Consider the following 19,081-nt stretch of genomic DNA (forward strand, 5'->3'; position numbering starts at 1 on the left):
ATATTTGCATATAAGAGCACAATTTTAGCAGGGAATTAGGCATTTGACAGTGTAAATGCAATCCTAATTATAGAAAAAGTTAGGCATTCTTTGATTTAATTTGTATGTCCTGAACAGCATTTACTATGTTTGCCACGAAGTTTGTAACACCTAGAAAGAAACGTGGGAGACTCTATAAAATGTATATAGTAGATAAACGATCAGCGTGAAGATATGAGAAGACTTAGCCATTTCCTTCTGTTTGGTTGTATATACGCAAACTAGTCGTTCAGTTTTGGAGATATCGCTCTAAAATTTCACTATAGTATACAGGTGTCATACAAACTGATCAATCAAAATGAAGTTCTTGGAAAGAAAACTTTTTTATTTGACAATACTGCAAATCCAACGCTACAATATCCAAATAAATTTTTAAGATCAGACCATTATAGCATATATGAAAGCTGTCATACAAAATCTGAATACACTGTGGATTATTCATATATCCTTTAACGTTAAAGCTTTCTCACCATATGGTTGCAAACCGACTAGGCGAACCAGAATACTACATACAAATTTATGCATATATTATCTTTGAGCTCGACGAATACTTTTGAGTTCTGATAGAGGGTTTAGACCTTCGAGATAATGACGAAAATATAGCATAACTTTTGCAGCTTACCGTCATAGAAACACTTCTTAACAAAATTGTATCAGTAAGCTCGGTCGAAAGTGGCCAAGGAGCAGAATTTTCCAGGGAACACCTGTTAAATTCTTAACTATCAATATTGGGATAGCAACAGAGGTACAACATATAGAGAGACCCGTTCTTTCAAGTCCATTTAGATTAGGTTGTAGATTAAATTCCCTATGTCGATCAAACCATACACATTTTGTAAGCACTCACATCATGATGAACTTGCGAAATTTGTGGAACGGAAGCCTACTCAAGCCTATTCCTGTTTCAAAATGAAACAGTAAGATTATAGGAAAATCGAATATGGCTGCGTAAACTGACGTTAAGCAATACCAAAAGATCCGCAACAATTATGTCAGTATTGAAATCCAACGCAAATTAACTCTTGGCTACAGGTGCTATTTTGGACTGATTAGGCAATTGAGAAGTAAAGTCCTCTCTCGACGAACAAACACCAAACTCTATAAGTCACTCATTATTGTACGTTACGAGTTTTCGAGAGGAAGGCTCTTCGAAAGATTTATAGTCTTTTGCACGTGGGACACGACGAATAACCCATACGATTTAACTGTAACGCTGTATGAGATATACAACGCTATTGACATAGTACAGCGAATTAAGAGACAGCAGCTGCACTGGCTAGGTCATGTCATACGTATGTACGAAAACACTTCAGCTCTGAAACTATTCGACGCAATACCCGCCGGGGGAAGCAGAGGAAGAAAACCTCCACTCCGTTGGAAAGACCAGGTGGAGAAGGACCTAGCTTTGTTTAGTCACTGCCCGCTTCACTTACCACTTGCTGCACTTGCTCCTTTGTTTATTTTAAAGTAAAAGAAAAGCCTCGGGATTCAGCACTTGTTTGTATTTCCTTAACAATGTAAATTGGACACTCGACTTGTATCTGTTTTAACAATCGAATCACTTGATTTATGGGGTTTCTTTTTTTTAACAATATAAATTCACTTAATACTCGTACAAATTAACTTCGATTTAAAATAAACTTCAATATTTGGAGATGGAACGTTACGTAGCGGTGACGGGAAAGCGACGTCGATTCAAAGCATAGATAACTTAATCAGAATCTCTTTTTTTGCTCTCTCGCTTGTCAGCTGGCAGGGCACCCTGATCTGTTTTCTGACCTGGCAACAAAACACAATCAGGGTGCCGTCAACCATCAGTTAGTGAAAAAGGCGGGATACCAGAAGAGCAGCGCTATAATTACTTGACGAAATTAGTGTGAAGTGAAATTTCATTGAACTGTGCGAACATATTTTGGCAAAATAAATGTTTATGTAAATTAATTAATGATTTTGCATTTTAGCATTTAAATATGTATGCATTTTCAAAGATTTTAATTTAGTGTTTTGTATAATTTATTAAATACCCAAGATAATATTTTTCAGCAGTGGTATCATTGGCAAATGTTATAAAAAATGCGAGTTTTGACAGCTCTCTCTCGAACCAAAGAGTCTCGTATCAAGTTATCTATGGTTCAAAGGCGGTCGAATCTGAACTGACTTGTGTATAGGCTGACCCTTTTTATGTGGAGTGGTGTGTGTTTGTGTGTGTGTGGATCCTGGGCTCTCGCGTGTGGGTGGTGTTGATGTGGATTGTGGTGATGTCGATTTGAGTGTGGCGTGTTAGTGATGGGTGTAGGTGTGAGGTGGGGCAGGCGACTAAAGCTCATTTAGCCAGCTTTTAATTTCCAATTGGCGCCACGTTGCGAAAAGAAGAAACGACTTCCGCGTTGTTGTTATCTCGGCTAAAATCACGTAAGCGGTGTCTCTATAAAGAAGAAGAAGATTATAGGAAGTAAAGAAAAGAAACATAAATTCATGGCTAGAAAGCTTAGAGTGTTTTCATAACTAAAATAAAAGACAATGTGGTGAATACTCTCAGATGCAAGTTCATTCAGAATAAATTTAAGAAGTATTGCAACCAAGACAAATCAATAACAAATCATGTTCAAATATACCGAAATTGAATATGATTTTACCGGTATATACTAAACGAAATGTTAATGTACTGAGAGAGACAGAAGACCCTTTTGACCCCGCGGTAATGCGGTTTTTCTTTCATACATATGTGGTGACTCACCGGATGCTCCGGGAGGTTGATTGGGAGGTTCATATGCGCCCAATTTGCTGTTCGGACCAGCCACAATGTGATTCCTATCTCTTTGGAAAATTCGCTTCAAGAGAAGCTTGTGTAAATCGACTGCCCCAGGTTTTGTCATTAATAAGTTATCGAACATAAATGATGGAAACAATTTTTGCCTTTGAGAGACTTCTTATATTTATCTCCACAGAAGTTGTGAGCTCTGAACGACCCCGTTGGCTGTTGGTCCGCTTATTATTAATTTGTTAACGTACTTCAAAAATACTTTAAACAAATAAAATAATGTCAATTTGCCCTACAACATCGTCACTTAAATGACTCTGTGTCACTTTTCATACTTTATTGTACCTTCAATGTTGCGCTTTCACGCTGATAATTGCAATAAATAAATTAATATGAAAAGTAAAGTTGTAAATGGTTTTTTGTTGTTGCAGCTGTCCTGTCGCCAATTGCCAACGTGAAGGCTCCACCAAAAGAGCCACGCGACGTGCAGGAAGAACGACCGAAAGTACGAGACTAATCAACGGAGTTGGGGTGAGAAAGCCAACTTGTCAGCCAGTTTGGACAGCTCGCCCGTTGACTTTGTTTGCTGCTTTGCATCACCGCATCAACGCTCTGCTCGCTTTTCATCTAAGTCGGTCACCAGATGTTATAAATAAATGTTATAGAAGATTAATCTTTTTATGATTTTATCAGTCATTTGCAATTGCTATCATAATTATATTATTATTATTATGGAATAGATAAATAACTTGATAGACAGATTTTAATTCCAAAGATATCTCGGAGTATTATCTGCAATACTATCTTCGTCCAAATAGGGTAAACTTCGGAAAGGACAAAATCTTCTAAGCGATCTTACATACAATATAGTCGCCACATATTATTAATATTATTGTCTATAAAAAATAGTTATGCTTGGTTTTCATTAAACTGCTTCAACGAGCAGCTGTTCAGCTAATGTCAAATGCGTTTTCATTACAACATCAGTTCTAAGCCTGTCGTTAAGTTTTGGTGTCAGATGATTGACAACCCGTTTTCACTATAGATGGCAATTGTCAACAGAAAATTTTAAAAGCTGTTATATTAAACATATAATTCATTTTAAACAAGTGCGTGAAAAAAACAAAAAAAATTTCTATATTTATAAAAAATTTGCTATTGCAACTAAAAGCATGAAGAAAATAGAAGTAAAGAAAGCCAAAGCAGTGAAGGATTAGACCAGGCTAAAAGAATCGTTCTAGCTAAGGATTTTACACCGCACTTAGATTTAAGCTGGTTTCTCAGGACCCAAAGTGGTTGAAAAACATCCCGAGGATTACTCTAGAAATCTTCGACTTGTGCGCCTTACCTCATTTATGGGGTAGTCGAAAAAGTATTTTCGTATTTCTAATCAAACTTCTACTTATTTTTTTTAATATCAAGAATTTTGATGAACACAATATGTTCTATTTTGGTCGACCTCTTTTTGCATTTTTCTGCTAGAGACACTATTCCATCAGTGTAAAACTTTTCTGGTTTCATGGAGAAAAACTGCGACAAGTAATTTTATCAGGCTTCTCTTGAAGCCAACTTTACTCCATTGTGTATTGACCGAAACAAATGGTATTCCGATGGTGCAAGGTCATGGCTATGATGAATATTAGGTTCCTTAGCGATGTCATGGCTACTTGTGTGACGATCTTGGTCAATCTTTTCCATAATTTCATCGACTTTTTCAACGATATGTCGACCAGAGCGCGGTGCATCTTTCACTTCAAAATTTTCAAAACGGAATCTAGCGAACTACTGTTGTACTACACGAAGTGATACAGTATCGGATAATTACGACTGCAACGACATCTATTGACAAAATACAAAAATACTTTTTCGACTATACAATATTTATAAAAGAAATACAAGATTCCGTGAAGAGATCTCGGTCGATAACCAAATGAATATTTGTCTGTTGGGAAAATCTACCATTTGCCATATATTGCATAAGACGTGTGATGCAGTTTTTGAAGTTCTAAAGAATGAGTTTATAAAAATGAATGGAAATTCTCTTATTGCTCTAATTGCTCTGGAGCATTGGATGGGGAACACATAGCGCGACTGCGAACAGTGGTTCCGAGTATTTCAACTGAAAGAAAAAATATACCATTTGTTGCGTCAAGCGACAAGATGTATATGTATATTTAAACCTGAAATTAAAATTAAGAAAAATGAATTATAAAAAATTATAAAATATTGAATTATTTAAATTATTGTATACTTACCCTAATTATGCATTCATACTACTAATCTACTACTTACCTTAATACTTACCATAATCTATTACAATATTGAATGAAAAGTAGATAAGAAGATAATTATTTTTACCAATTTTTTATACTCTCGCAACAATGTTGCTAAGGAGAGTATTATAGTTTTGTTCACATAACGGTTGTTTGTAAGTCCTAAAACTAAAAGAGTCAGATATAGGGTTATATATACCAAAGTGATCAGGGTGACGAGTAGAGTCGAAATCCGGATGTCTGTCTGTCCGTCCGTCCGTCTGTCCGTCCGTCTGTCCGTCCGTCCGTGCAAGCTGTAACTTGAGTAAAAATTGAGATATCATGATGAAACTTGGTACACGTATTCCTTGGCTCCATAAGAGGGTTAAGTTCGAAGATGGGCAAAATCGGCCCACTGCCACGCCCACAAAATGGCGGAAACCGAAAACCTATATAGTGTCATAACTAAGCCATAAATAAAGATATTAAAGTGAAATTTGGCACAAAGGATCGCATTAAGGAGGGGCATATTTGAAAGCAGTTTTCTGGAAAAGTGGGCGTGGCCCCGCCCCCTACTAAGTTTTTTGTACGTATCTCGGAAACTACTACAGCTATGTCAACCAAACTCTACAGAGTCGTTTTCTTCAGGCATTTCCATATACAGTTCAAAAATGGAAGAAATCGGATAATAACCACGCCCACCTCCCCTACAAAGGTTATGTTGAATATCACTAAAAGTCCGTTAACCGACTAACAAAAAACGTCCGAAACACTAAATTTTACGGAAGAAATGGCAGAATGAAGCTGCACTTAGGCTTTTTTAAAAATTGAAAATGGGCGTGGCGCCGCCCACTTATGGACCAAGAACCATATCTCAGGAGCTACTAGACCGATTTCAATGAAATTCGGTATATAATATTTTCTTAACACCCTGATGACATGTACGAAATATGGGTGAAATCGGTTCACAACCACGCCTTCTTCCAATATAAAGCTATTTTGAATTCCATCTGATGCCTTCTTTGTATAATACGAGTGTAAACATTAGGAACCAATGATGATAGCGGAATAAAACTTTACAAAAATACGGTATTTGAAAAATATGTAAATAACGTATTATGAAATCTCGATTATCACTTTACCATGCGAGAGTATAAAATGTTCGGTGACACCCGAACTTAGCCCTTCCTTACTTGTTTTTTCTTTATTTTTATACTCTCGCAACAATGTTGCTAACGAGAGTATTATAGTTTTGTTCACATAAGGGTTGTTTGTAAGTCCTAAAACTAAAAGAGTCAGATGTAGGGTTATTTATACCAAAGTGATCAGGGCGACGAGTAGAGTCGAAATCCGGATGTCTGTCTGTCTGTCCGTCCGTCTGTCCGTCCGTCTGCCCGTCCGTCCGTCTGTCTGTCCGTCCGTCGGTCCGTGCAAGCTGTAACTTGAGTAAAAATTGAGATATCATGATGAAACTTGGTACACGTATTCCTTGGCTCCATAAGAAGGTTAAGTTCGAAGATGGGCAAAATCGGCCCACTGCCACGCCCACAAAATGGCGGAAACCGAAAACCTATAAAGTGCCATTACTAAGCCATAAATAAAGATATTAAAGTGAAATTTGGCACAAAGGATCGCATTAAGGAGGGGCATATTTGGACGTAATTTTTTTGGAAAAGTGGGCGTGGCCCCGCCCCCTACTAAGTTTTTTGTACATATCTCGGAAACTACTATAGATATGTCAATCAAACTCTATAGAGTCGTTTTCTTCAGGCATTTCCATATACAGTTCAAAAATGGACGAAATCGGATAACAACCACGCCCACCCCCCATACAAAGGTTATGTTGAAAATCACTAAAAGTGCGTTAACCGACTAACAAAAAACGTCAGAAACACTAAATTTTACGGAAGAAATTGCAGAATGAAGCTGCACCCAGGCTTTTTTTAAAAATTTAAAATGGGCGTGGCGCCGCCCACTTGTGGACCAAGAACCATATCTCAGGAGCTACTAGACCGATTTCAATGAAATTCGGTATATAATATTTTCTTAACACCCTGATGACATGTCCGAAATATGGGTGAAATCGGTTCACAACCACGCCTTCTTCCAATATAAAGCTATTTTTAATTCCATCTGATGCCTTCTCTGTATAATACGAGTATAAACATTAGGAACCAATGATGATAGCGGAATAAAATTTTACAAAAATACGGTATTTCAAAAATATGTAAATGACGTATTATGAAATCTTGATTATCACTTTACCATACGAGAGTATAAAATGTTCGGTGACACCCGAACTAACTATTCCTTACTTGTTATACATATGAACATTACCACTAGTTTAAGCCGTTAGTTTAAGATTTAGGCTAAGCAACTAAATGAAATTAAATAAAGAAGCATTGGTATTAGAATCATCGAATCGACCGGACGCGTTTTCATTTATTATCGCAATTTATTTTCGAGACAGGCAATTAGGCTTCTTGTTTTATTCGCGCATTTCCCAAGTTTATATTTTCGCTTCTCAAAAACGCTTGAGAATTTTCATGGCGCCCGAGCAGGGACTTAGTGCGTGAACTAAAAATATTTTATTGTTTTCGGGTTTAATAACCATATCGTTTCTAATTGCCTGTCAATCTCGGTTTTCGGTGTTCGGCTTTCGGCGAAGTGAAAGTGGTGACCAAAATTAAAAAAAAAAAATAAAATTATTAAACCTGAAAAAACAAAAACAAAAAACAAAGAAATAAAAAATAAAAATAACCTTAACTAAAAATACATATAAAAATACATACCTACCTATATGTACATAATTCATACATATATATAGTGGAAGTGACCAAGTTGTACAGGGATCGTGATACCTAAATAAAGGAAAAATAAAATATAAAACACAAAACGAGAGTGAGAACAAAAAGAAAAAGTGGCGGAAAAGTATTTAATACTTATATATTCGTGAATACTTTGAAAAATAAAGTGGCTAAATAAAAAGCAAATATATATGTGAAACGTGAATTTAAACATAATATAAAAACCAAATATAAATATATGTACATACATACATAAACGTGAAGTGGAGTGGAGTGCTAAATAAATACTTACCCATATACCTACTATAGAATCAAAAAAAAAGGAGAAGGGAAGTATTGTGAAGTGTGTGCATAGACATACGTATATACATAAATATACTTAGCATATAACTAAAGAAAATAAAAAGTGGTACTTGCGAGTGTATGAGGTGAATTATTTATGTGGTACAGTGGTGGGCGCAAATAAATAAAATAAGTTACTCGGTCACTCCTATGAAACCGCAGTTCGGCGGTTTCAGGCCCTGGAGAGGAAAACATTGAAAAATCCAGAACTTCGTAGAATGTATCTGGACTTCATGAATGAATATAAAGCACTGGGTCACATGAGCCCAACAAATAATAAGATCCCGAGTGAGCCACACTATTTCATTCCGCATCAATGCGTTCTAAGACCCGAAAGCACAACAACCAAATTACGTGTTGTTTTTGACGCTTCGAGTCGTACTTCATCTCAAATTTCATTGAGTGAACTTTTGATGGTAGGTCCAACCATCCAAGAAGAGTTGTATTCAACTCTTCTTCGTTTTCGTTTGCACAAGTACGCTTTAACGGCAGACATTACTAAAATGTACCGCCAAATAATGGTGCACGAAGAAGACAGAAATTGTCAGCTTATTGTGTGGAGAGAGCATCCCTCAGAGCATATTCAAATTTTTCGACTTAACACCGTAACATACGGCACTGCGCCTGCTCCATTTCTCGCAACACGGTGTTTGCAAATGCTCAGCGATGCTAATACAACTAAATACCCACTCGGTTCATTGGCCATTAAAAGAAACTTTTATGTCGATGATTTATTGACAGGATCTGAAAATTTTGAGTCTCTAGATCTTATAAGAAGTGAAGTGGTTAAAATATTAAACTCGGCAGGATTCACCTTAACGAAGTGGTTTTCGAACCACCCTAAATTTTTCGACAGTGATTGCACTGAAAAGTCATTAAGCTTCAATGACAAAAATTCTACAAAAACGTTGGGAATCCATTGGTTGCCGAAAGAGGATTTGTTTCGATTTGTCCTAGACGACAATTTCAATGATTTGCGAGCCACTAAACGAAACATATTATCAGTTTCTGCTCGCCTTTTCGATCCTCTTGGATTATTAGCCCCACTAGTTACCAAAGCAAAAATCTTATTGCAAGAGCTTTGGATTCAGAAACTAGATTGGGATGAGTCGATTCCATTGCGCCTCGACACTAGCTGGCAGAATTTCAAAGCCAACGCTTCAATAAGAGCGTACGGATGCTGCATATATATACGAAGCCAAACTGCTAGTGTTATTAAATGTATGCTGCTTACTGCAAAGTCTAGAGTGGCTCCGCTGAAGACCAAATCTCTTCCGCGCCTTGAGCTCTCGGCAGCACATCTTCTTTCAAAATTATGGTCAAGAGTTGCGCCTATGTTGAATCGACATTTCGAAAAAATTACATTTTGGACAGACTCCGAAATTGTTTTACATTGGATAAAAACACATCCTTCCTCATTACAAACCTTCGTCGCAAACAGAGTGTCCGAAATCCAAGAGTTGACTGACAAAGTACATTGGCGACATGTGCCAACGAAACAAAATCCTGCGGATCAAGTGTCTCGGGGTTGTAACGTGGACGAATTGAATAATTCAATATGGTTTGGCGGTCCACAGTTCCTCCTAGAAGACCCTGCATTATGGCCAATTAATAACCACTTCCAGCTCTCACCAGAAGACGAAGCATTAGAGAAGAAGAAAAATACATTTACATTAATGTCGACTGCTGAGAAAAACTCAATATTGGACCTTATTGAAAAATTCTCTTCTCATAAAAAATTGCTTCGTGTGGTGGCATACTTATTGCGATGGATCAGGCGACCACCAAAATCCTCCAGAGGCCAAGATCTGACTTCAGAAGAGCTAAACTTGAGCTTTCTAAAAATTGCACAGGTGGTCCAACATTCAGAATTTTCGGATGTTATTCAAAAATTGCATTAAGGCACCACCCTACCCGCAAACTTGCAAAAACTCAACCCGTTTTTGCATGAATACTCGGATAAGACGCTGTCGTTCAAATTAATCCGAGTAGGAGGACGCTTATTAAATGCACCTCTCTCATACGATGCCAAATTTCCGCTTTTATTAAATAAAAGTTCGCACTTCGTTACAATGTATTTACGGTTCCTGCACATTCGAAATCACCACGCTGGGGCTAAAGCGTTGGTTGCGCTTCTTCGAGAACGCATATGGCTAATTAATGCCCGAGAAGCTTGCAGTAGAACCGTAAGAAACTGTATACATTGTTTTCATTACAAGCCGAAGTTGCAAAACCAAATAATGGGAAATTTGCCAGTCGAAAGACTTCGAGCACTACGGCCCTTTCTTATATGTGGCGTAGATTTTTGTGGTCCGATATACACAACGTTAAAAATACGCGGTCGACCACCCGTAAAAACATATATTGCAGTTTTCGTTTGCTTTACTTCAAAAGCAGTACATTTAGAATTGGTTTCGGACCTATCTTCTAATTCATTTATTTTCGCCCTAAAAAGGTTCATTGGACGCCGAGGAATCCCGACGAAGATATTCAGCGACAACGCCACGAATTTCGTCGGCGCCGATCGCAAGCTGCGCGAACTGAAGGAGGCGTTTCTGGCAATGGGTCCAGAACTGAAGAGATTCGCAGCAGACGAAGGGTGCAGCTTCATCTTTATACCACCGCGGGCGCCGCACTTCGGCGGATTATGGGAAGCCGCGGTGAAGTCCGCCAAACACCACATCGTTCGGGTAACCGGCAGCGCGCTACTCACAGCAGAGGAGTTAGCAACAGTGTTGGCCGAAGTGGAGGCCATCCTCAACTCTCGCCCCCTAGTACCTCTGAGCCAAGATCCCAACGACGGCGTTGCGTTAACACCGGCCCAGTTAGTTGTTGCGAGAGATGGCAACTTGTTTGCTGTCTCAAGCAACAGTTCTGGCGACAGTGGTCCAAAGTATACCTGACGGGCCTTCAGGAGCGCAACAAGTGGCTGCACCCCAAACGCAATATGCAGCTCAACGACCTCGTTCTCGTCCACGAGGACAACGTGCCACCGCAGCAGTGGGTACTAGGGCGCGTCGTCGCAACCGTCGAAGGGCAAGACGGCAAGGTGCGAGTCGCAGAAGTAGCAACCAAGACGGGCACGATTAAGCGCCCCATCCACAAACTGGCTGTCCTTCCACTGGATATTGAAGGAATCTGATCCTGTCAAGGTGGCCGGTGTTGCGTCAAGCGACAAGATGTATATGTATATTTAAACCTGAAATTAAAATTAAGAAAAATGAATTATAAAAAATTATAAAATATTGAATTATCTAAATTATCTAAATTATTGTATACTTACCTTAATTATGCATTCATACCACTAATCTACTACTTACCTTAATACTTACCATAATCTATTACAATATTGAACGAAAAGTTGAAGATAACTATATTTACCCCTTTTTTATACATATGAACATTACCACTAGTTTAAGCCGTTAGTTTAAGATTTAGGCTAAGCAACTAAATGAAATTAAATAAAGAAGGATTGGTATTAGAATCATCGAATCGACCGGACGCGTTTTCATTTATTATCGCAATTTATTTTCGAGACAGGCAATTAGGCTTCTTGTTTTATTCGCGCATTTCCCAAGTTTATATTTTCGCTTCTCAAAAACGCTTGAGAATTTTCACCATTGTTCGGATGGCTATGGTTGATGCCGACTATAAATTTTTGTTTGTAGAAATTGGAGCTTATGGTCGTGAATCTGATGATGGTTTTTGCAAAGTAAAGCTTTTGAAAAATAATAAAATTTAAATAAATTAAAATATCCTGTTATTTTAAATATGCCTACATATATATATATATTGTTAAAAATATACCATTGTTCGGATGGCTATGGTTGATGCCGACTATAAATTTTTGTTTGTAGAAGTTGGAGCTTATGGTCGTGAATCAGATGATGTTTTTGCAAAGTAAAGCTTTTGAAAAATGATAAAATTTAAATAAATTAAAATATCTTGTTATTTTAACATATCAGATGTGCTCTTTCAATGGCTCTCAAATTTTTCGTTTTCGAACCCCTAAAAAGGGTACTTGATGAAACCATTCAGCTTCCGCAATGAAATGATGACGTACAAGATATTTAATTATAGACTATACAAATCAAGAAATGTGGTGGAAAATGTGTATTACGTTTTCGGATCGGCACGTTACCCCCGAACAAACGAAAGTTATTGTTCTCGCGATTTGTATATTACATTATTTCTTAATAATATGCAAGTCTATATATCTACGATTATCTAACGTGGGCAAAGACGCAAATGGCATTACTGATACGGGTAATTGAAAATGGAGTTGAGGGAAAATGGAATGCTTCCATCAGTTCGACGAAGCAGCGATTTATGGAGGCCAGCAGACACGATTAATGTAAGTTTTATGTAGTATTTCATGACTCCTAATGGAGAGGTTGAATGGAAATATAATAGGACAATATTGCATAATACGTATTTGTAGTCTCTTTATCCTATTTTATAAACTTCTCAAATTTAGATGAAATAAAAGTAATATCAGTTTGAATTCAATACATTCTTATTTATGTAATGTATATCTTATACTCGTACAAAACATATTAAATAATTATTTATATTAATTATAATTATACTTAAAAATAAAAATACCTATGAATACACTAAATGAAAAAAGTTTCCATCACTCAGTTTTATTCAATATTCAAACTGTTGTACATATATACATATTCAATTTACCAGTGAATATTGTTTATAAAAAAGATAAGGAACATTTCATTTGACTAGCATAGAAAAAAAGTTTTGCGAATTTGAACGGCATGATGTGGAGCTATAAAGCAAAACAGTAAAATTAGAGTTTATTAAGAAATACACTTATGCAACTGCTCTTACCTTGGCAATTTCATTTAGTAGTTAAATATCAATTCACATATGCCCCGCTTGAGCTCATAATTATGTAGATTCTTGTGTCCACTCTCTTCCATTTAACGACAAAAAGTTGCCTAACTCATCCCAACCATCAGCTTTAGTTGCTGATGTGAGTAGAGACGCACGCTCAATTATTTGAGTATACTCATTATCGTTTTTTGCCCTCGACGTCTTCTTAAATTGCCATATGATGTGAATGACGTTGATATTGTATTCTCAGATATAATGTCCGACTCCAACAATGTTGTTGGAGAGCTTGAGGCCGATGGGCTGTCCTATAATAACAAGCATTCACATGGTAAACAAATAGTAATATTTTTATTTATCATGAATTATGTATATACTCACATTTATTAGATTTGAAGTGGAATTCTCTTCAGCACGCAAAGTCGGTTTTAGAAACTTCAATGATATATGGAGCGGGCTCATCGTGGGGGCTTTTCCAGCACCTTGTTCACTTTTGTGTGACTGATACGATTAAAGGCCGCCTTGAAGAAATGTTTGTTAAATAATTTTTTTTGTAATACTTTACAAGAACTAACGCGTAAAGAGCAGCAAAAGTTGTTTCATTTGGTTGCCACTTCCGATCAGGGCATCGTTAATATTTCAGCCAGATCATGTTATTTAGCCCTTCGAAGGGTTCTGTCGCTATAAGTTCCATGTTCCTTCCCTGGATTCAACTTTTTGAACTAGCCGCTGAAACTGAAAAAAATTACAATAATAAATAAATTATATCCTAAAAAATATAATATAAACCTTACCTGGAAATCGTCAAAAAACATTTTGAAATTTAAATGTCTAATGTTGCCACAAATCAAAGTTTGATTGTTTTCGTTTGGTTGTCATTTTATATGATCGTGTTTTGCGAAATATGCTAGCAAACGTAATTAACACTATTTGACTACTCGTTTTCATTATTTTGACAACATTTCACCTCAAATATAACCTAACGAAAACCAGGAAAGGAGGAAACCGGAAGGAAAAGGGAAAACCATCATCAAGATCATTTATGCCTAATAAAACAGTGTCGCGTTAACGTCTGTGAAACAATGCTTTCCGACTATCAGGATGGCGTGAAACGTTAACGTGATCAATCGGCCGAATATCGTGGCAAAGGTGAACCACGTTAAAGCTGGCCAAAAATCAATGTTTTAATGAAACTTTTCTTCGATTATCGATTAACTGTCATCAAAAAATACTACTATTGTTTTTGCACCACGACATTGCACCGTAGCATACTGCATTAATTCTTCGTGAGTTGACCGCTCCGGGGAAACCGTTTTGAGTCAATTGAAGACATTAATCGTGAGTCGCTACGCGCATTGAAGAGTATTGGAGCGGGATTACATTGTGGGAGACGACATTTTGAAGAATAAATTAAGAATTTTAACATTATGAATAAAGTACCCTGGTCGAGCCAATACCCGTGGTGACTAAAGTTCTTTCGCTTAATACTCTTTTCTGGTAGGATATCCATACATTAAGAGGGATGTAAAGTTCTTTAACTAATTTAATTTACTCATTTTTTTATACTCTCGCAACAATGTTGCTAACGAGAGTATTATAGTTTTGTTCACATAACGGTTGTTTGTAAGTCCTAAAACTAAAAGAGTCAGATATAGGGTTATATATACCAAAGTGATCAGGGTGACGAGTAGAGTCGAAATCCGGATGTCTGTCTGTCCGTCCGTCCGTCCGTGCAAGCTGTAACTTGAGTAAAAATTGAGTTATCATGATGAAACTTGGTACACGTATTCCTTGGCTCCATAAGAAGGCTAAGTTCGAAGATGGGCAAAATCGGCCCACTGCCACGCCCACAAAATGGCGGAAACCGAAAACCTATAAAGTGTCATAACTAAGCCATAAATAAAGATATTAAAGTGAAATTTGGCACAAAGGATCGCATTTGGGAGGGGCATATTTGGACGTAATTTTTTTGGAAAAGTGGGCGTGGCCCCGCCCCCTACTAAGTTTTTTGTACATATCTCGGAAACTACTATAGCTATGTTAACCAAACTCCCCAGAGTCGTTTTCTTCAGGCACTTCCATATACAGTTCAAAAATGGAAGAAATCGGATAATAACCACGCCCATCTCCCATACAAAGGTTATGTTGAAAATCACTAAAAGTGCGTTAACGGACTAACAAAAAACGTCAGAAACACTAAATTTTACGGAAGAAATTGCAGAAGGAAGCTGCACCCAGGCTTTTTTTAAAAATTGAAAATGGGCGTGGCCTCGCCCACTTATGGACCAAAAACCATATCTCAGGAACTACCCAACCCATTTCAATGAAATTCGGTATAAAATAGTTTCTTAACACCCTGATGACATGTACGAAATATAGGTGAAATCGGTTCATAACCACGCCTTCTTCCAATATAACGCTATTTTGAATTCCATCTGTTGCCTTCTCTGTATAATATATAGTACATTAGGAACCAATGATGACAGCGGAATAAAACTTTACAAAAATACGGTATTTGAAAAATATGTAAATGACGTATAATGAAATCTCGATTATCACTTTATCATGCGAGAGTATAAAATGTTCGGTGACACCCGAACTTAGCCCTTCCTTACTTGTTTTTGTTTACTTTACTACAAATTCACGTTTGCAGGAGGGAACATAGGTACGTGCAAATTTTTCGCAATAGAATCAACTACACATATGTACACAAAGCACTCAAAAAACATTTCTGTACACCTGACAACAAAACATCTAATTTTATTTTATTGCTTGCTACTGGAAAAAATAACAATATATTCACCCACCAACACAGAACTTTAATCACTGGCAGGATATTTGTGTGCTACCGAGTAAGCACAGAAAAGCCGTTTAAACGACTCACGACACTCGTTCTCGGCGTCGCCACGCACACAAAACAAACGCTAGTCAGCGACAGTCTGAATGGCGCGCCATGGCGCGACACAATCCGCACAGCCAACAAAACACGGCATATCAAGTGAGTCTTCTGACTTTGTTTTTTTTTTTCTAAATTTGCATTTAAAACTTCAGTTTTTTCTATCAAAACGAAATCAGCGTTGCAATCATTTAAACGAAACTTTCATTAACCTTTTGAAATTGCCGGCTGTGTAGACATTAGCTTAACGCCTTCAACCAACCAATTATTCTGGCCAGGGAAAACAAAGCCGGCAAGCGTCAAAATGCACGCTCGTGTTCTTTCCACACCACAACAACTGGACGCGTACGCATATCCGTCCTCCTGCAACAGAAAGGCCAGAAGCTCTGCTTTGAATCAAAAACTTTACGAAAAACACATGAACTAGACGCGTAATCCATTACTTACTTGTCTCCGTATTTTACCGTAGACCCTTTAATACAAACTAAATTGTGCCTTCGTATAACAGTTATTCAAATAGAAATTGCAGCAAGCGCTAGCTGGACCATCGGAAATTCTCAGCTGGCGGTTAAACTTTATTGCCATATGTTGCTTATGCAAAACATTGTTATGATGGATGGTGTAAGCAAGTTTTGATTTGCTGAGCGCAAGGCTTCTCAATAAGACGCTCGTTGAAAGCTTTCAATTTATACCGTTAAGGGTCTCTAATCTAAATAATCAGGAAGTGTGCGAGTGCCAATAAGCTTTCGTGAGTTTACGAACAGCTGAATCAGCTTAATTTTGCAGGAGGAAAGCAAGTGTTGATTTGCTGAGTGCCAGGCTTCTCAATAAGACGGTGGTTGAATGCTTTCAATTTATACCGTTAAGGTTCTCTAATCTAAATCGCCGGGTAATGTGCGAGTGCAAGTAAGCTCTCGTGAGTTTCCAAACAGCTGAATCAGCTGAATATGGAGAATGGAAACTAGTGTTGATTTCCTGAGCGCAAGGCTTCTCAATGAGACTCTAAGCTGAATGGGCTGAATATGGAGAATGGAAACAAGTGTTGATTTGCTGACCGCAACGCTTCTCAATAAGTCGCTCGGTGAGAGCTTTCAATTTATATTGTTAAGGTTCTCTAATCTAAATCACCGGGTAGTGCGCGAGTGTCAGTAAGCTCTCGTGAAGCTCTCAGCTGAATGTCGGGCAAAAGTTTAGGGTACCTTTAATGGTTATTTTGGGAGAATTCAATATAAACAAACGGTTGGGAGGAAACTGAAACAATTTTAAAGCTGGGTTATTTAGATATTATGGGGAAAACGGATTGGTAGCGAAGCTTTATCAATACATATCAATGTATTTAGGTACAAGGTTTAAATTAACAAAGAAATTCTGAAATTTTTGGAAAAAACATTTGAAACTCGGCCATTGTGACGCCATTTCCAGTGACCCCATTGATAACAGATGCGTGAAAAAGTACATTTTTTAGTTCAAACCTTTACTTAGAACTTGGACGAAAGAAAAACAACTTAAAATTGGATATTTGGCAGACATTTTCTTAAAAAAATAAAAATTTCTGTGAAAATTTCCCTCCATTTTTATATGGGCATGGCCCGCCCACTAATATGTATATAGTATATCCCCTAAATTACTAAAGCTACAAAAACCAAACTCGCTTAACCAAAATATTATAAAAACCCAAATGAGAAAATAGGTTTAATCGGAAGATAACCCTGGTCACTCCTCATATAACGGTACAGTTCTAAACTTTTTAAAACGCAATAAATCAGAAACATCAAATTTTACTACCATTATGGTGTAAGAAGCCTTTATGCGAGCCGGAGTAAAAATCTGACAATGGGCGTACCACCGCCCGCTTTTTGGTGACATCCTGACCTGATCAAACCAATTTCGACTAAATTTAGTACGTAGCACTTCCTTCATATTCCTATGTGACAATGCGAGAATGGTCGAAATCGGCCCACAACCACGTTTACCTCCCATATAACATAATTTTCAATTCCCTTTGATTCTTTCACTTTTCACTACACAAATTAGAAAGAAATTTGCTAAAACTTTGCTTGTCCAATCCAACCAAAGGTGAGATAAACAACTGAAAATCGGAGAGAATCAATTCCTGACAAAAGTAATTCTGTGTAAGAAAAATGGATTTAATTGGGTCAATACTTCCCTGAGCCTCCATATACCTAATATATAAAGATTTTCAAACTTCCAAGAGACTTAATATTGCATAGGTCGGTCAATATTTGAATTATCTCAATGGTAATTATAAAGCGGGTTTTACTCATAACAGAGCATCGTTCTGCTTAAAATAAATAAAATTGTGCGTAAACTTGACCTGCTGACTTTGCTCCATATGACCGATGGAAGGCTCCCTAATAAAACACACTAAGCATTTGTTTAGTATGTGTATCCCAACCCCCATATATTTCGAATGAAAATTTTCGTTTTTCTAAAAAATTTTTTGCCGAATTCGTCAGTCAGTGTATGAGTTATATTAAGTATATTTACAAGGTGCGTTTCAAAGTAAACAGGACTTAAAAAAACACATAACAAATGGTTTTTTTTCAGCATAATCAATTTATTTTATTCAAAATAGTCTCCTTTGCTTCAATACAGCTTTTTTCACGGTCCAAAAGAATGTCGAACAAGTGATTTAGCTCGTTGGTCAGTATGGCCGCCAGTATGCCGGTGCAAGCCTTTTGAATGGCCTCTACGTCTGCATAACGCTTTTCTCTCATGAGCAAATGCATTTTTCCGAAATTTCATATTGGAAACACCACGTTTCGTCACCAGTCACAATATTGTAAAGGAAGGTTTTGTCCTTTTTGACCTCTTTAATGATGTCCTTCGATTGTTCAATTCTGAGCAATTTTTTGTCGTCAGTCAATTTGTGCGGAACAAACCGTGCACGCACCTTTCTTAAGCCCAAAGGTTTGATCAAAATACGATAATTCGATGTTTTGGAGATGTTTGATTCCATTTCCATAAATTTCAATGATGATTTCGGCTGATTTTTGATGAACTCACGCAGAGTTTCGATGGAATTTCCGGTGATCGTGGATTTTGATTGGCCCACATTTATGTTCTTACGACTACTTTGAAAACGTTGAAACCACTCGTGAACTCTGCTACGAAA

At 37.3% G+C, this 19,081-nt stretch overlaps 1 long non-coding RNA gene across 3 annotated transcripts; it reads right to left on the reverse strand.

The window, feature by feature from the left end:
- Positions 1-12,813: 12,813 nt before the first annotated feature.
- On the reverse strand, positions 12,814-16,489 carry LOC120771981. Of its 3 annotated transcripts, none has more exons than XR_005705023.1 (7): positions 16,393-16,489; positions 15,857-16,308; positions 13,844-13,956; positions 13,625-13,784; positions 13,431-13,570; positions 13,047-13,357; positions 12,814-12,984 (listed from the first exon to the last, which is right to left on the reverse strand). It is a non-coding gene; the product is annotated as an uncharacterized LOC120771981 (long non-coding RNA). The 3 variants fall into 3 exon arrangements; XR_005705022.1 differs by having other exon boundaries at positions 13,844-14,028; XR_005705024.1 differs by having other exon boundaries at positions 13,844-14,028; positions 15,857-16,331; positions 16,393-16,476.
- Positions 16,490-19,081: the final 2,592 nt, after the last annotated feature.

The sequence above is a fragment of the Bactrocera tryoni genome, chromosome 3, assembly GCF_016617805.1.
Source record: "Bactrocera tryoni isolate S06 chromosome 3, CSIRO_BtryS06_freeze2, whole genome shotgun sequence".
Classification (NCBI taxonomy): domain Eukaryota; kingdom Metazoa; phylum Arthropoda; class Insecta; order Diptera; family Tephritidae; genus Bactrocera; species Bactrocera tryoni.